The sequence below is a fragment of the Sciurus vulgaris genome, assembly GCF_902686455.1.
Source record: "Sciurus vulgaris genome assembly, chromosome: 13".
NCBI classification, from domain to species: domain Eukaryota; kingdom Metazoa; phylum Chordata; class Mammalia; order Rodentia; family Sciuridae; genus Sciurus; species Sciurus vulgaris.
Genome location: NC_136474.1, coordinates 42,197,918 through 42,213,314, shown reverse-complemented (window position 1 = coordinate 42,213,314; position 15,397 = coordinate 42,197,918). Strand labels below are relative to the sequence as shown.

Here is a 15,397-nt window from a genome sequence, read left to right as displayed (position 1 = left end):
TCCTTAGGTTCCAGCTCAAAAAAAAGCCATCCCCATTCGTGCCCTTGGGGTTTCTAGACCTGAAGATCGACAGCGCACCTGTAACGTGCTTGCTTGATTCTGTGGCCTGCGTAGTCCAGGCCATGAACACTCCTCCCATGCATGTACAAGGCCGGTTGCTTAGTACTACTCTTGGGCCTTTTAAGAAAACAAGGGGAACATTCTCCTCCCTTTCCCTTCCACCTCTACCCTAAAGACCTGAGCAGGAGGAGTTCACTGCTTAATCTGCCTAGGGCATTCAGGTGCATTCTGCAGGCCCTCTGCCTCTTCCTGGCCCTGAAGTTCAGCTTTCTGGGAAACTGATTCTGTAAAGCCTTATGGAGGAGAAAAGCTATTAAAAAAAAAAAAAAAAAAAAAAAAAAAAAAAAAAAAAAAAAGCCATCCAATCAACCAGAAACATGTGACTCTTGGGTGTATCTATGAGAAAGTGGTGCATTACCAACTACCTATTAGTTTAGTAATATTTCAAAATTAACTGCCCAAATAGCACCTTTTATAGCTCATTAGGGAAATGTCTGTTTAGAGACAGAGGTGTTGTACTGTTAAATGTGACCAGAATGTGCATGGTGCAACCCAGTGGCCAGTTGTGTTTTGTAGAAGCCTCAGTGGGGTGAGAGGGAGGAGGAAAAGCTTCTTGCTAAAGGAAATCAGAAGGTGGCTCTTCACAAGGTCATATTAGGGACAGTTGGTACCAGTCAAAAAGCCACTCCCTATCAACTATTGCTAAGTAATTTGGAGTGCTTCTTTATAGCACTGTTTCCTTGTATTTTAAGGTAAAGTTTTTGTCTCATGAGATCCTGTTATCTTGGGAATTGTAAGCAAACACCCTCCTCCTCCTGTAGCCAAGTGCTTACTGTCGCCTCTCTCAAAAGAGGCAAGCCAGTCCTTGCCCTTCTTCCAGCTCCAGAAAACTTGGGTAGCACAATGCAGTGTCAAAACAGTCACAAGGAGAGATTGAGTGCTTGCTTAGTGAATTGCACTTTGACCTGAATTGGGTGAAACCATGAGTAGAATGAAGGTGCGGCTTACTGGAGTCTGAGTCCAGATCGACTTAATCACTGGAGGAACAGCTGATAAAAGTGGTGGTGGAAGCGGGTGGTGGCTTTGTGCCAAAAGATCAGTGATTGTGAAATCAGGTGTGCATCTCATGTGATGATGGGCAGGTGAGCACAGGTTGACATGGTGTTCCTTTCTAATTCTAATATAGAAGTGATGGGAAGCCCTTCACCAGGAAAACATCTTTTCTTGACAGTAGAGAAGGATCTTCAAGACTAATGCAACTGAGAAAGCATGACATAGGAAAAAGGAGAAGAAAATTTAGAATAAAAAGTCAGAGAGTCTATTGATAGTGGGAGAAATTAGCAGATGCTAGAACCCTGTGTGGTTTCAGATGCTGCGGGAGACCACAGGGAATTGCTGGAATTGAGATGGAGTAAGTGTAGAAGATGGGACTTGAAGTAGCACTTCTAGAGCCAGCAGACATGATAATGAATCTGGTCTCCAACACCTCTGTGTGTGATCTGTTACATTTGCACCTAGTACACATTATGAAGCTTCATTTTTTTCTTATTTATTGAAAGGGGTTAAGGATGCATGCAGTATAAGGCTGTGGTAAGGATCACCTGGGATAATACATCTATGATGCTCTGCATATAGTAAGAATTCCATAAATAGTAGGTTTTGAATGAACAGTGTTTTTAAAGGGGATCAAAGGTCACCCATAACTTCTACCATTTGTTATCAATTAATGATTTTTTCCCAGCATCCAGCCTGCCTATGCATTCCCTGGGATGAAGATCTCACTACCTTAAATGATCCATTTCACCTTCCCTAGCTGAAGGCAAAAATACCTTATCCCCCTCTTCCTTCCTTCCTTCCTTCCTTCCTTCCTTCCTTCCTTCCTTCCTTCCTTCCTTCCTTTCTCCCTCTCTCTCTCTCTCTCTCTCTCTCTCTCTCTCTCTCTCTCTCTCTCTCTCTTTCTTTCTTTCTTTTTCTTTCAACTGTTTTTTATGGTTTCTATCCACAGTGGTCATCCAAACACCACTTCATGGGAAAGCCTTCCAAATTGTTTAGGACAAATAGTAGGGGCCCTGGGTGACTTCTTTTGTTGAGGCTAACTATGCTTTGTCCCTTTGGTCTCTGCTCACATGATGGGCTGTCACTATCTTTCACTGTGTCTTGCTCTCTGGATTGCCTCTGACCTTTTAGTAAAGCACCTTTGCTCAATGTGCTGCTGCCTGTGCAGCCTGCACTTTTGTAACATTTTGAACAGGCCCTCACACTCCTGATACACCTTGGGTTGAGTTGCCTGCTAACTACAACTCATAGATCTTTGGCACATTTGACACTATGTATACTATCTATCATATCATAATATTTAGTATTATAAATAGTATAGAGTTGTACTATTTGGGAGTCCTAGTTTTGTCCTTCCATATTTATCTTCTAAGAAGATAAAATTGGACTAAATGACCAATGAAGCCACTTTTTTAATAATTTATTTTGAAATAATTTCAAATTTACCAAAGTAGGGGGAAATGATACAAAGAAATCCTATGTCATTCTCTTCTAGTTTTATCAATTGTTATTATTTTACGTTTGATATATCTCTGGATAGATACATTGATTGAGAGATACTTATGATTGATATTATTTTCCTAAACTATTTAAGGGCAAATGAAAACACCATGCTCCATTCCCCTGAAGTATTCCAATGTATACATTTTCCCCAAACTACATAAGTAGTGCCCTCCTACATAAGTACAATATGACATTGAGATAACACCATCAAACAATCCTTAAAATTGATTCAAAAAATTTCCAGCTTTCCCCAAAATGTCTTTTATTCCTTTGTGGTTCAGAATCTAACACGGATCACCCATTATCTTCAACTGGCATGCCTCTTTATTCTCTTCTAATCTGCTTCTGTTGTTCAGTCTTTCTCTCTCTCCCCTGATCTTGATGGTTTGAAAAAGCACATATCCTCAACATAGACCCACTGGATATTTTTTTAATACCCAGGCTCAAACAGAAAGAAATAAAAAAAAAAAAAATCAAGTGAATCTAAGTTGAGAACATGTGCCTTTTCGAACAACATGTATAATTTTTTTCTTATATATATGTGTACACACACACACATATTTTCAGGAATATCAAAGAAATGTTACAATGCTATTGATAACGCATTGAAGGGTAATTAACTTTCACCATTAGGATATGAACCTTCATCATCTGGATTGCTGGATCTGGGGATTCTCCATTATAAAGTCACCATTTTCCCCTTTGGAACCAGTAAATATTTTGAAGTATATACTTTGAGAATACACAAATATTCTGTTCCTCATTGAGTCTTCCTTTAGCCAGTCGTGGTGGGTATTAATGACTCTGCTTTAATCAACCACCACTGTGATGGCTGCCAAATGGCAATCTTCCATTTGCATCCTTTTAAAAATTTTTGCATGTATTAGTTGGCAGGGGTTCTACAAAGATTTTCCCCTTTCCCCACATTTGTTTACTTATTCCAATATAGGCTCATGAATCCTAGTCCATTCAATGGGTTATATCCTACTAGTTTTATTATTTATTTTGATGTCCCAATTGCCCCCAGATTTTGCCAATGGGTGTCTGTTTAAGCTGGCTCTTTGGTAACTCTGACATGTCCCCATTGTTCTTTGAATACCCTCTTACTTTCTGGCACAAGATCCTCTAGGTTCATCTTGTCCTTTCCCTGCCCCAGCCCTGGAATCAGCCCATTCTCCAAGGAGATTTGGTTCTTCTAGTGGAGGATGGTATTTATAAATGAGCTCTGGCGCATGCTACTGGCCTATGTGATAAACTCTAGGACTTCTCAGTAGGCAGAGGTGGGAAATAAATGATACATGTTCACACCCAACCACACAAATATATATTTATATTCATGTCTGTATGTGTACCTATACCAATGTGTCTATATCTCTATATATTCATTTATAAATATGAGTCTCTCTATCATGAATTTACACAGATACTGCCAATTTTAAGCTGACACATTGGTATTCTTTCTAGCCTCCTTCCTTTCTGTATCTATAAATCTCTTCTCTACAGAGAGAAACCTGACTCCCATTGTTCTCAGTATACGGACTTATTTGCTTTATCTGGCCTGATGGAACAATCTTCTAACCACATCAGTCCTTGCTCTTGTGCCAGCAGCTACCTTCTTGGGCCTCTCGTTTTCAGGGCCTCTGGCTCCACCACAGCCTCTTCAGCCAGTACCCTTGGTTCCTGGTCTTGCCACTACTCCTCAGTTCCTGACCATACCTTGCCAGTAAAGTGACTTTTCTGTTCTTGCAGTCGTTTACATCAAAATCCCCAAGTCATCTTGGATCACATCCCATACCCTATCTGCAGCAAATTCTGTTTCTCTACCTTTGAAGAGGTCCAATAGGATTTATTACATTCTAGCATACTACACATCATGTTTGCCTAGTTACACTGGCAGCTTCCCCTACCCTGCCTTCATATTTAAACTCTATGAAAAGGCAGATTTTTTTTTAAGCTGTGTTATTAATTGCTAAATCCCCAGTCCTTATAATGATGCCTGATAGGCAAGGGATCATCAATAAATACTGTTAAATGAATGACTGAAAATACAGAAACACATCTATATATTTAAAAGTAAATATAGATAGACCCATATCTGTGAGTGGTTGTCAGTGTGACTTGAGGAATTGACACCAAATGGTGTTCATGTAAAAGGTTTCAGAGAGGAAGCCTACACACACCAAAGGCAGTGTAGTAAAAGGCTATAAAAATGTAAAGTCAGAAAAAAAAGATTACATGGTTGATGAATATGAACTAAAGTAGGTAACATGGCAGTAGGTGCTGTTAGGTATTAACTGACTATTTATCAGACCAAAAGATTAAATTATATACTATCAGGCATTAAAATTAAAAGTCCTCAGAATATTTCCAAAGATAGTCTCTGGGATTATGTTTTCTGTTAAAAGATTTTAGATATATTTTTCTCATGTGAAAACAGAAGTCTCTTAGAGGAGAAATAACTCAATAAGGAGGCTCAGGAGAGACCAAATCTAGTACCTTCTTTTTTTTCAAGTGGCCTCTCAGCCCAAGAGGGAAATAAACTCCCTTTTTGTATTATTAATGTCCAGTTCGGTCCTTTATCAGCCAAAAGCCCTGAGAAAACATTTCCACAAGATGAATTAGAAACTTGTACATGGATTTTAGGATTGATTAGTCATCAGATTCTTAATGTACCTTATTCTGCATACTTTAAAAGACTCTGAGTGCACATCTGAGAACTGTTTAGAAAGCAAGTTTCACTGAGACCAGTCCCACCATTATTTAATGACTGTACTTGGTGATAGCACATGAGACAGAATAATTTACAATTGGAATTGCAAAGTTCATTATTTTCACTTTCCATAAGTTCCCTCGCCCCACATATACAGATACATATTTCAGGCAAGTATGTGAGTCAAACAAAAGATATAACTCTGATAGAAATTTTAGGTATTCTAACATAAATGTTTTCAGTACATCCTTAATGGGATGATCAGATGGTTGGAAAGAAGGTTATTTCTCTTAAAATAGCATGCAGCTTTCAAAATGAATTTTGGACTCTGCAAAAATAGCTATCTGGTTTATGCATTAAGCATCTTTTGAAAGGAAGACCTTTCCATGTTTTCTCAAAGGAGCCATCTTTGCTAACTCAATGACTGGCAAAACTCATCACTGGCATCCTGTGCCTACCCATGCGCAACCCGGAGACTTGCCTTCGCAGCATAAATCTCTTCTTTGCGATGCCGTGGTTCTGCTGCTGAAAACCTCAAAACGTTAAGCAAAAAGTGGAATAAAGTTATGACTTGCAAAATGTCCCCAAAGTTCTTCTCTTTGCTGCTCCCTTGTTAACTGTATGGTCTCAGCCTATGCTGTCTAAATCCCAATGCCTTTAAATAACTTGGGAATGGCATTGTGTGCCTCGTAGAATAGGTAGGAGTAAATGAAATAATTAGGTGAAAGGACTTTGAATAGTATACAGTTCACCACGCTCCTCCTTCTCAAGCTAACTATATTGAATAATGGCAGAAATTTTGAAATGTTGTTGATGGAAAACCAGTCTCTTATTTCCCACCCGCACTCTGTTTTTCTCTTTCTCTAAGTCAGATTATCCTATCCTACTTCCTGCAAAGTGAAGTCCTACTTTCATTCTTAAGACCACTGAATGTTCAGTGATTCCGCTGACCTCCAGAACTCATTAGTTTCAGCATGGCATGAACTAGCATTAGAGTGATTATTTTTAAGTCTCTAAATTAAAATTTAAAAATTTAACCAAATTGCCAATAACAGAAAGTTCCCGAGTAAGCTCTGCCCTTTGCAGCAAAATATCAAACAGCAGTGACTGATCAATAAACCCTCCACATAACTGCAGATCATAAAGTTGCTGTAAAGATTCCTTCTTCTTTGCTTGATGCATGCCAGCCTGTGAAAAGAGCGCTCCAGGAGATGGAAGCCTGTGAGGTTCTTTTCTGATCTAGAGCAACGCATGCAAACTCAGCAGTAAGTTGAAGTTAATTATCTGAAAAGTGAATTCTTTGCCAACTTTTGCAAAGCAAATAGTTTTCAAGATACAAGATAAGACTAGTTTAAAGTTGGCAACTGCCGACATCCATATTTATCACCTTAAGCAATGCTGGGGTTTAATCTGAGTTTTACTTTCTTTCTTTAAAAATTATAGTCACTTTCTTTGCCCACAAAAGCCCAAGTATTGTGACTGATTAGTAATATGTATTTTCATTAACTAAAATTTGGTTAATTTTTATTCTATGAGATCACAAATTATCTTTCTGTCAGCTGAAAATTAGGTCCAGAAGCCCAGTTTCTAAAGAAGACAAACAGTTTTTTCATGAAAATGAATTTGGGCTATTTGGGCATAAAGCTCCTCCATTTCTGTGAAAGCAATGGGTGATTACTGTGGTCTTTATTGTACCTGGGGTTTAAGTTCAGGGTCACTGCTAACCCAAAGGACTGTTTTTGCTGAAAAGTAGCAAGAGGTTTCTCTTCCAGTAAATGACATCCCTGCAGGCACACAACTGTTTTATAGCAGAGCAAATAACTGTGTGGTTCCAAGTATTCATTGGTCTTAGTACTGCTTCAGGCTTTAAAGTCATGTATTATTAGGGTCCCACCAAAATTTAACAGCACCTGATTTTGTGTGGTCAGATCTCAGCCTTGAGTGTTTTCAGGAATCCTTTCCTATTTGGTGACCCTGAGTTTATTTGTGGTGGCAGGGTCTTAGGTTTTCCTTTAACTACTATTATGTTTAGAGAAGAGGAGAAGAAAAGTTCATCAAAACAGAGCCAGAAAAGTGGCTTTTTTTTTTGTTGTTGTTGTTGTTGTTGAACAAACATTTTGAAGATCTAAAATGGACTTTCTAGCCAGGCATGGTGGTGCATGCCTGTAAACCCAGCAACTTGGGGGACTGAGGCAAGAGGATTCTGAGTTCAAGGTCAGCCTCAGCAACTTAGTGAGGCCCTAAGCAACTTCATGACACCCTGTCTCAAAATAAAAAGTAAAAAAAAAAAAAAAAAAAAATGGCTAGGAATGTGGATCAGTGGTTAAGCATCCCTGAGTTCAATCCCTGGTACTGAAAGATAAAACAACAGCTAAAAATGGACATTCCAGAGGTTTTTCCTTCTTAATGCATTTGTATAAGGCTCTAATGAAATTGGTAGGGCTAGGTACTTCAGGACAAAGTAAATGACCAGCCAATGTCATCAGTGACAGAGTCTGATGACAAGGAATCAGTCTGTCTCTGGTCTAATTAACCCTCATATTTACGATCTTATTTGGCCTGATGCAGTTGTTTTAGGTGGTGGAATTGTTCTGTCCTCAGAGTCAGGGGCTGATGACAACTTGCCAGACCCAGGGCATTATGAGGATGGATTTGACAGGAGGCCTGTACACAGATGTCCTGCAAATATGAAGTATTTCTTTAGAACTCAGAGAAACTATGTTATGAATAGCTACCTAAGCAGATACTATACAACTGACATTATATAGGGCAAGATTTGCCCAGAGAACTAACCATTCAATCATCAGATTTTAAGCACACTTGTTAACATTCTCATATTTCCCATATCATTAGATCAATAAATTAGACAATGCTTGTTTTCCAAAGACAATTCAGACCTTAAAATTCGCTAAGAAATTCTGTCCGAATTCAACTTTTAAACCTGTGTTTCTGTGCAGATAGTAAAGATTCCTGCAGAACTTCAAGACCCTGGAGGCTTGTCAGATTTCGTCAGATCTGCCTTCGGACTACATATACCTTGCACAAGCCCACTTCCTCCTTCAATGTGGTTTCCAAATCTCCATGTATCTGGCCTGGGCTCTCAATGGCCTCCTAACTTTTCTCCCACCCTGGGTGCCCTCTGGCTCATTCTCCACATTCCAGCCAGACAGGTCCCTCTTTGCTTAATACTTTTCAATGACGGTCCTTTCCACCAGAGATAAAAATGTTTAAATGCAGAATGTAGCCACTTAGCTACCCTGCAGCTCTATTTTCTCCCACCTGACCTGACCCCAGAGAGGCCTCATTTTGTATTCCATGATTGCAAAGAGTTCTTTCCTAACCTCTCAGGTGTTTTTTTTTTGTTTGTTTGTTTGTTTTGTTTTGTTTTTTGTTTTTTAACCTGCCTGGGTCCCTTTTCCCATATCTCTATCCTGCTAGGCCTGTTTCATCCTTCAAAGTGTAAATGAAGATTACCTTTCTCAAAGGGAACTTGCTTGCTTTCTTCTTTCACCTCTCAATGCAAATTAGATCCCCCATGAACTTCCATAGATTCTCCCCACCCAGCATGGGTTGTTTAGTATTAGCCAATGGCAAGTTCCTAGAAGACAGGGAACCTGAGAGTTTGTTCTCTTCTTTATCTACAACAGGTAGACCATCCTGCACCTAGAGACAACGTACTATCACTGTTAATCTCCCCAGCTCTAGAGCTGGAACACCTGGCTTAATTTCTAGCTCTTTCTGACCAGGGATAAGTGATCTAACACCTCTGTGTACCAACCTCCTTAACAGCAAAGAGCACCATCAAGTTCCTATCCATTGGATTTCCTTTTCTGTCAAGTAGGGAAAATGCTAGGTCCCTTCCACCCTGGGAAATTGTGAGACTTTGCTAGTTAATATGTCAGGTGCTCAGGAAAGTTTTGGGCATGTGATACACAATGCTAGCTGTTATTTTAGTAGGCGGTCTTTCAATCAACAAGTTTTGTTTTGTTTTTTTAATGAATGAATTCTTATGAATTTGTTCACAGATTTCTTCCTCATTTTGGGTAATCCTTCCTTAATTTACATGGTATGATATAGAGAAAAAACTGTTTTTGTGCTTAAAATTGTCAACCAAGAATTACAATTTTCTTCTTATCAAGAAAGATATGACAGAGTGACAGCAGCTGGAGGGCAGAAGAGGTGGCGCCACCGGTCCTGTCTTGGCCACGAGGCCGCAGCAGGCGCCCGTTTCCAGGAAGGTAGTCATTCAAGGAGACTACAGCAGTGGCTCACGCTGCCAGTTCCAGACCAAGTTCCCTGCAGAGCTGGAAAACGGGACTGATAAGGCAGCAGTTTGAAGAGACAGTTCGAACTCTAAATAACCTTTATGCAGGAGCAGAGAAGCTTGGGGGCTAATCGTATCCTGAAGGCTGCTTGGCTTGTTTAACAGCATATACCATCTTCTTATGCATGGAGACTCAGTATGAGAAGGTTCTGAGGAAAGTCTCCAAATATATTCAAGAACAGAATGAGAAGATATATGCTCCCCAAGGCCTCTTCCTGACAGACTCTACTGAGAGAGGACTTCGAGTTATTGAAATTACCATTTATGAAGACAGAGGCATGAGCAGTGGAAGATAAACCATAAAATTAAAGATCCCACCTCCAGCTGGGACCCTCATCTACCCACTGGCTGATCACAGAGTGTCCCTACCTCCTCTCCAGAGCATCATTCCTTTGTATCTGCTGCTAGAGCCACGTGCCATTTACTCCAAGGACTAACTTTCTAAAATTCCACACTTGGAGTGACCTCTAGTCACTCAGCAGCCACTTTGTGTCTCTAAATTGTGTAGGACTGTAATCCTTTGATTCGTTTCTGAGAAAACAAAATGAAGCATTTCACATTTTTTTATTCAAAGTGATTTAATATAATACGCAGTTGGTCAGCCCAATGCAAAGTTTAATTTCTTACCTGCCACCAGTACCATGAATTCTCTTCATTCCTTGCATCAATTTTCCAGGTGGCTTTAGACTTCAACAGGTTTGTATTAGCCAATGTTCACTCTCATTCCCAAAAATTAATAAGAGGCTTTTTTTCTGGGTGAGGGATAGACTGTGGTTATACTAACGCATTTCCCAGATGTCAAAGAACTACCAGTTTTGCCATGATTCAAGTCTTAAATTGATTTCTGTTATTCAGTTTTCAAACTGAAGCTCATTAAAAAAAATACTGTATAATGTTATTTGTTTTATTATAGCAGTTATACCTAGTTAAAGCAGTATCGAATGCAATTTTCAGTTATTTTCTTTGGAGACTTTTACGTTATTATTGCATTACCTTGAATGTTGCAAAGATGTGGTATGTGTTGCTTGTTCATGACACAAATAAGAAAGCACAATAAAGTGGATGGTAAGCCATCAAACTCTTATGTCCCTGCTGTGTCCCTGAATGTGTAATAAGCAAGTAAACATTTTAATTATAGTTTTGTTATAAATAAAACTTATGAGAAAAAAAATTGGTAGGCATAATACTGTATATTGCTAATTTTTAACCCTACTGGCAACTTTATGATTTATAGATTCCTCATACAGTATTCAGTGCACAGAAATCTGGATTGGTTCAAGTAAGTTAAGTGACTTCAAAGTTAAACTCTCAAGTTTGAATCAATATTTCTAGCTCTTCTTTTGTCTGTATGTTTCCAGTGTTTGGGTTTCTTATGCCCTTCATTCTTTTTTGGGTTTGAGAGCACTGAATTTGGGAGAAAGTTAAGAAATATATTAGGAGAGAATGAAAGAGTTAAAAGTTTTACTTTCAGAGGTATTGTAGGTGCTAATACTGGATTTAACTTTTCAGATGTAATTTCTTTTCTGAATGTGTTAGTTACTCAATAAATCCCATAAGTCTGTGCAATATTTTAATTGTATAAAACTTTGTTACTTTATAGCCTTTTACAGTGTATCTTTCTGCCTTTTAAACTCATTGCAATAACTTTGCTGAAATATTGATACCTTAGTAAAACTTTGCTTAAACAAAAAAGAGAAAAGAAAGAGATGACAACATCAAAAAGTTCCAGTTCTGCAATTGCACCAACTCCTAGTTGTAGTGGAGACTTTTTACTTTATTTTTTAATTTTTTTGCCTTTCTAACACAATCTTGGCCTAAAATGACTGCCGCCCCAAACTTGACACATTTTTTGATGGGGAAATGGAAATAGGACCTAGAATATTCCTGTTAATTGAGAGTAGAGATATTTTGTTCTTTTCCTCCAGGTAATTCTATCATTAAGATGTATTTATTAGGAGCATTGCTATACAGAAAGGGTGGAAGAATTGCCAGCTTTTCAGTATGGATATTTCTCAGAAAACTTGGAATGGAACTACCATTTGACCCAGTTATCCCACTGCTTGGTTTATACCCAGAGGACTTAAAGTCAGCATACTACAGCAACACGGCCACATCAATGTTTATAGCAGCTCAAATCACAATAGCTATGGAACCAACCTAGATGCCCTTCAACAGATAAATGGATAAAGAAAATATAGTAGTACATAGATACAATGGAATATTACTCAGCCTTAAAGAAGAATGAAATTATGGCATTTGTAGGTAAATGGATGGAGTGGAGAACATCATGCTAAGTGAAATAAGCCAATCTCCAAAACCAAAATGTTTTCTCTGATAAGTGGATGTTAATCCATAATGGGACAATGGGGTGTGGGGAAGAATGAAGGAACCTTGGATTGTGCAGAGGGGAATGAGGGAGGGGAGGGGTATGGGGATGGAAATAACGGTGGAATGACAAATATTATTACCCTATATACATGTATGATTACACTACAGTGTGACTCTGTACCATGTTCAGCCAGAGGAAGGAGAAGTTATGTTCCATTTGGGTACAATGTGTCAGAATGCATTTTACTGTCATGTATAACTAATTAAAATCAATTTTTAAAGAAGAAAAAAAGAATTGCCAGTTTTTGTTTTTTTTTTTTTTTAATTAGGGTAAAGAAAAATTGACTAATGTAACATTAGCTACCTATATTTTGGTCTCTTTTTCTTTAAATGAATAAATACATTGCATAAATTGAGTTTGGTTTCTACTCAAGTCTCACCTCTCCTGGTTGCAATACCTCTTTTTAAGCTCTGTGTACTTTGGTGGTTATTTTCTAAAACTAACAAATCATTCACCGCTACATATATATCATTTTCCAGGTCAAAGTTTTGGAAAACCCATTGCAACCCTTGTTCCAAGGATGCCTGTCATGTTGGAATGTCTTTTCTGAAAATATACTGATATCTGTAATTTGAAAATATAATTATTTACTTTAGAATTGAGCAAAATAATTGAGAATATTTTGTGATGGCACTCTACCATATTCTGGAGGGTTATCCTGCTATATTTGTTTGCTTATTTAAGTATACATATGCATGTGTAGACTTCACTCTGAACATTAAAAAACAAATCTCTGCTTTGTAACGCCACATTTCCAATTTCTCTCAGGGCATGAGTTAGTTGCCTGCTTTACTGGGTTTTGAAAAGGCTTTTGTACATAAAATTACACCTTAATTTAATGAATCAAACCCATACCTATTTTAGTAAGAAAATTGGAACATAATTAATGTCCTAAGCTGTTGCCTGGTTTATCCTTGCCAGACTAAATTTAGATGTATAGAACCATTTTATATTAAAGGCCATTTTATTTGCTAAGTTTCATTTCTTATTTAAAATAGGGTCTGTATCTTTCCATGGCTTCCCACTCCCCAGTCTTCAGATTATCCCACTTTAAAAATCTTCTGTTTTAAAATTTTGACAATCTTATACTTATGTATATTTTTAAGTACAAAAATACCACGATACTGTACATATTGCTTGGTAACCTTATTATTTTCACTTAATAAGTATTGTAGAAATCTTACTGTTAAAAAGATAAAATTTTTACTTACAAAACAAGGTTAGATTCTATGTTTCATAGGTTAGATTCATATTTCAGCCATGCTGAAATATATTCTCTGAAAGCTGATATTTATATATGAGTCTAAGCAGTCTAAACAGTCACTGCTCCAATGTTGCTGTCCAACATGGAAGCTAAGTATTAGTCTTACAAAATGTTAGGTTTTGCAAATAGCTCCCCTGTAAATGGAGGGTAGTCCAGGGTGGAAAGTCAATCATTCATCATTTGGTCATTTTTACAACTACCAATAGAGTGATTAACGTAATATTTGTGTTTGAAGTACAGATGTATATCCATTTTACTGCCCAAGTATGGATTCCCGCTTGCTGAGGTGAGGTCATATCAAATGTAGTTGGGCACATGCTGCCTGCCTAACCCTGGGAATTGTGATTTAGGCAGTTCAGAGCAGGTTTAGAGTGCTTTTATTTGCTGCAGCTTAAGCTTTATAATTATAGTATAATACACATTTTCATATATGGCATACTATATGCACTTTATGGTGGTATAATATGCATAACATTAAATTTACCTTCTTAACCATTGTAAATGTACAGCTCAGTTGCTGTACATTCACATTGTTGCATAATGATTGCTTGAGCCTTTTTGAACCACCAGCAAACCCTCAAGTGTTTCTTTTCTTTGGGTGTCCTTCTTTCTCTAGCAGTGATTGATGAGAACATACAGTTAACCAGCAGTACTTGGCAGTTTTGGATACTTGAAATTTAATTCTACCTAAAGTGTTTCCTGATATTGTCTCATGACTGTTTAGAACAATTGTGAGTTTGTCAGAATTTACTTAGAAGTATAGGACTAGTATGAAGTACATTGATCAATACCAGGCAATACATTTTGCAAAACTTGACCTTTACAAATGGATACTTCATTCCTCTTTTAATGTCCCAAAGTCCCAAAGCAGTGGACATCTGTGCTGCTTCTTATTTTATGAGGTAATTGAAACTGTGGGGACAAGTATAGCCACCAAACGCAGTATTGTTATGTTTATACTCAGACTAACCAACCAGACTGCTTTTGCAAGACATGCAATGAGGTAACTTAGCTTGAACTCAATCACTTGTAGGACAGCCATCCCTGACAAGATTGAACAGGTGGGCTCTCTCAAAGCTATCATGCCTCCACATCTGTCACTTTGAAGCAAAGAAGAGCCAGTGCCAGGCAGGCATGGCTTTTGTTTCTGATTTCCTTTCTGTACTCTTCAAAGAACATAAGCAGGCATGTGGATTTGCCCAGCATGCCCCAGTGGCTCTCTAGGTACTTGTGCATGACCGAAAGAACCAGGTGGGAAACTCAGCCATACAGAGACTGATTTTCATTTGGATTTTTCGTTTGAATCCCTCGTGTAGATCTAGTCATTTTTGCTGAGTGTTGGCTCTGAATGAGTGTTCAAATCATGAATAGACCATTGCTCTTTTGCTCCCATCTCTTCTTCTTGCTTCTCTGTGTGTGCAGGGAGTTAACCAGATGTGCATACCCGACTGATGTGCTCAGAGCAGTCTATGGGAAAACTGGAGTTCATATCACATTCCATATCTTCCCCATACATTTCTACCACCCCTTACCCTGCTGATGAGGTGCCTTCTTTCTGGATAGTTCAAGAAGTACCCATTCCAAATGAACAAATGTGTCTTGGAACAACAGCTCTCTCTTTTCATTTGCATGATCTTTGTCTATGTTGCTGTGATCTGAACGTTTATCCCCTCTCACTCACATGCTGAAATCAAGGTGAAAGTACTAGAAGGTGAGGCCTTTGTGTTGTGAGGGTTGAGCCCTCTCGACTGGGATTAGTGTCCTTAGAAAAGAGACCTGGGGGAGCTTCTTGACCCCATCTTCCATGTGAGGACACATAGAGGATGCCATCTATGGAAAACGGGTCCTCAAAAGACACCAAATTTGCTGGTGTTTTGAACTTGGACTTCCCAGCTTCCAGAACTGTATGAAACATATTTCTGTTCTTTATAAACTGCCCAGTTTGTCATATTTTGTTATAAAGACAAACTCTTAAAAAATATTGGAGACCCCAAATTGCTTCTGTGTATGTGGATTATATTAATACTTATTATCTTTGAGAGTAAAAGTAAGAAATTTAAGAAATATCAGAATGCAAGCTGTCAGAGTGGT

At 38.3% G+C, this 15,397-nt stretch overlaps 1 pseudogene across 1 annotated transcript; it reads left to right on the top strand.

Moving 5' to 3' along the window:
* The first annotated feature begins 4,886 nt into the window (after window positions 1–4,886).
* Window positions 4,887–10,357, top strand: LOC306642629 (golgin subfamily A member 7-like; annotated as a pseudogene). Its single transcript has 3 exons — window positions 4,887–4,892; window positions 8,287–8,337; window positions 9,493–10,357. The product of its transcript is annotated as a golgin subfamily A member 7-like (transcript).
* The last annotated feature ends 5,040 nt before the right edge of the window (window positions 10,358–15,397 follow it).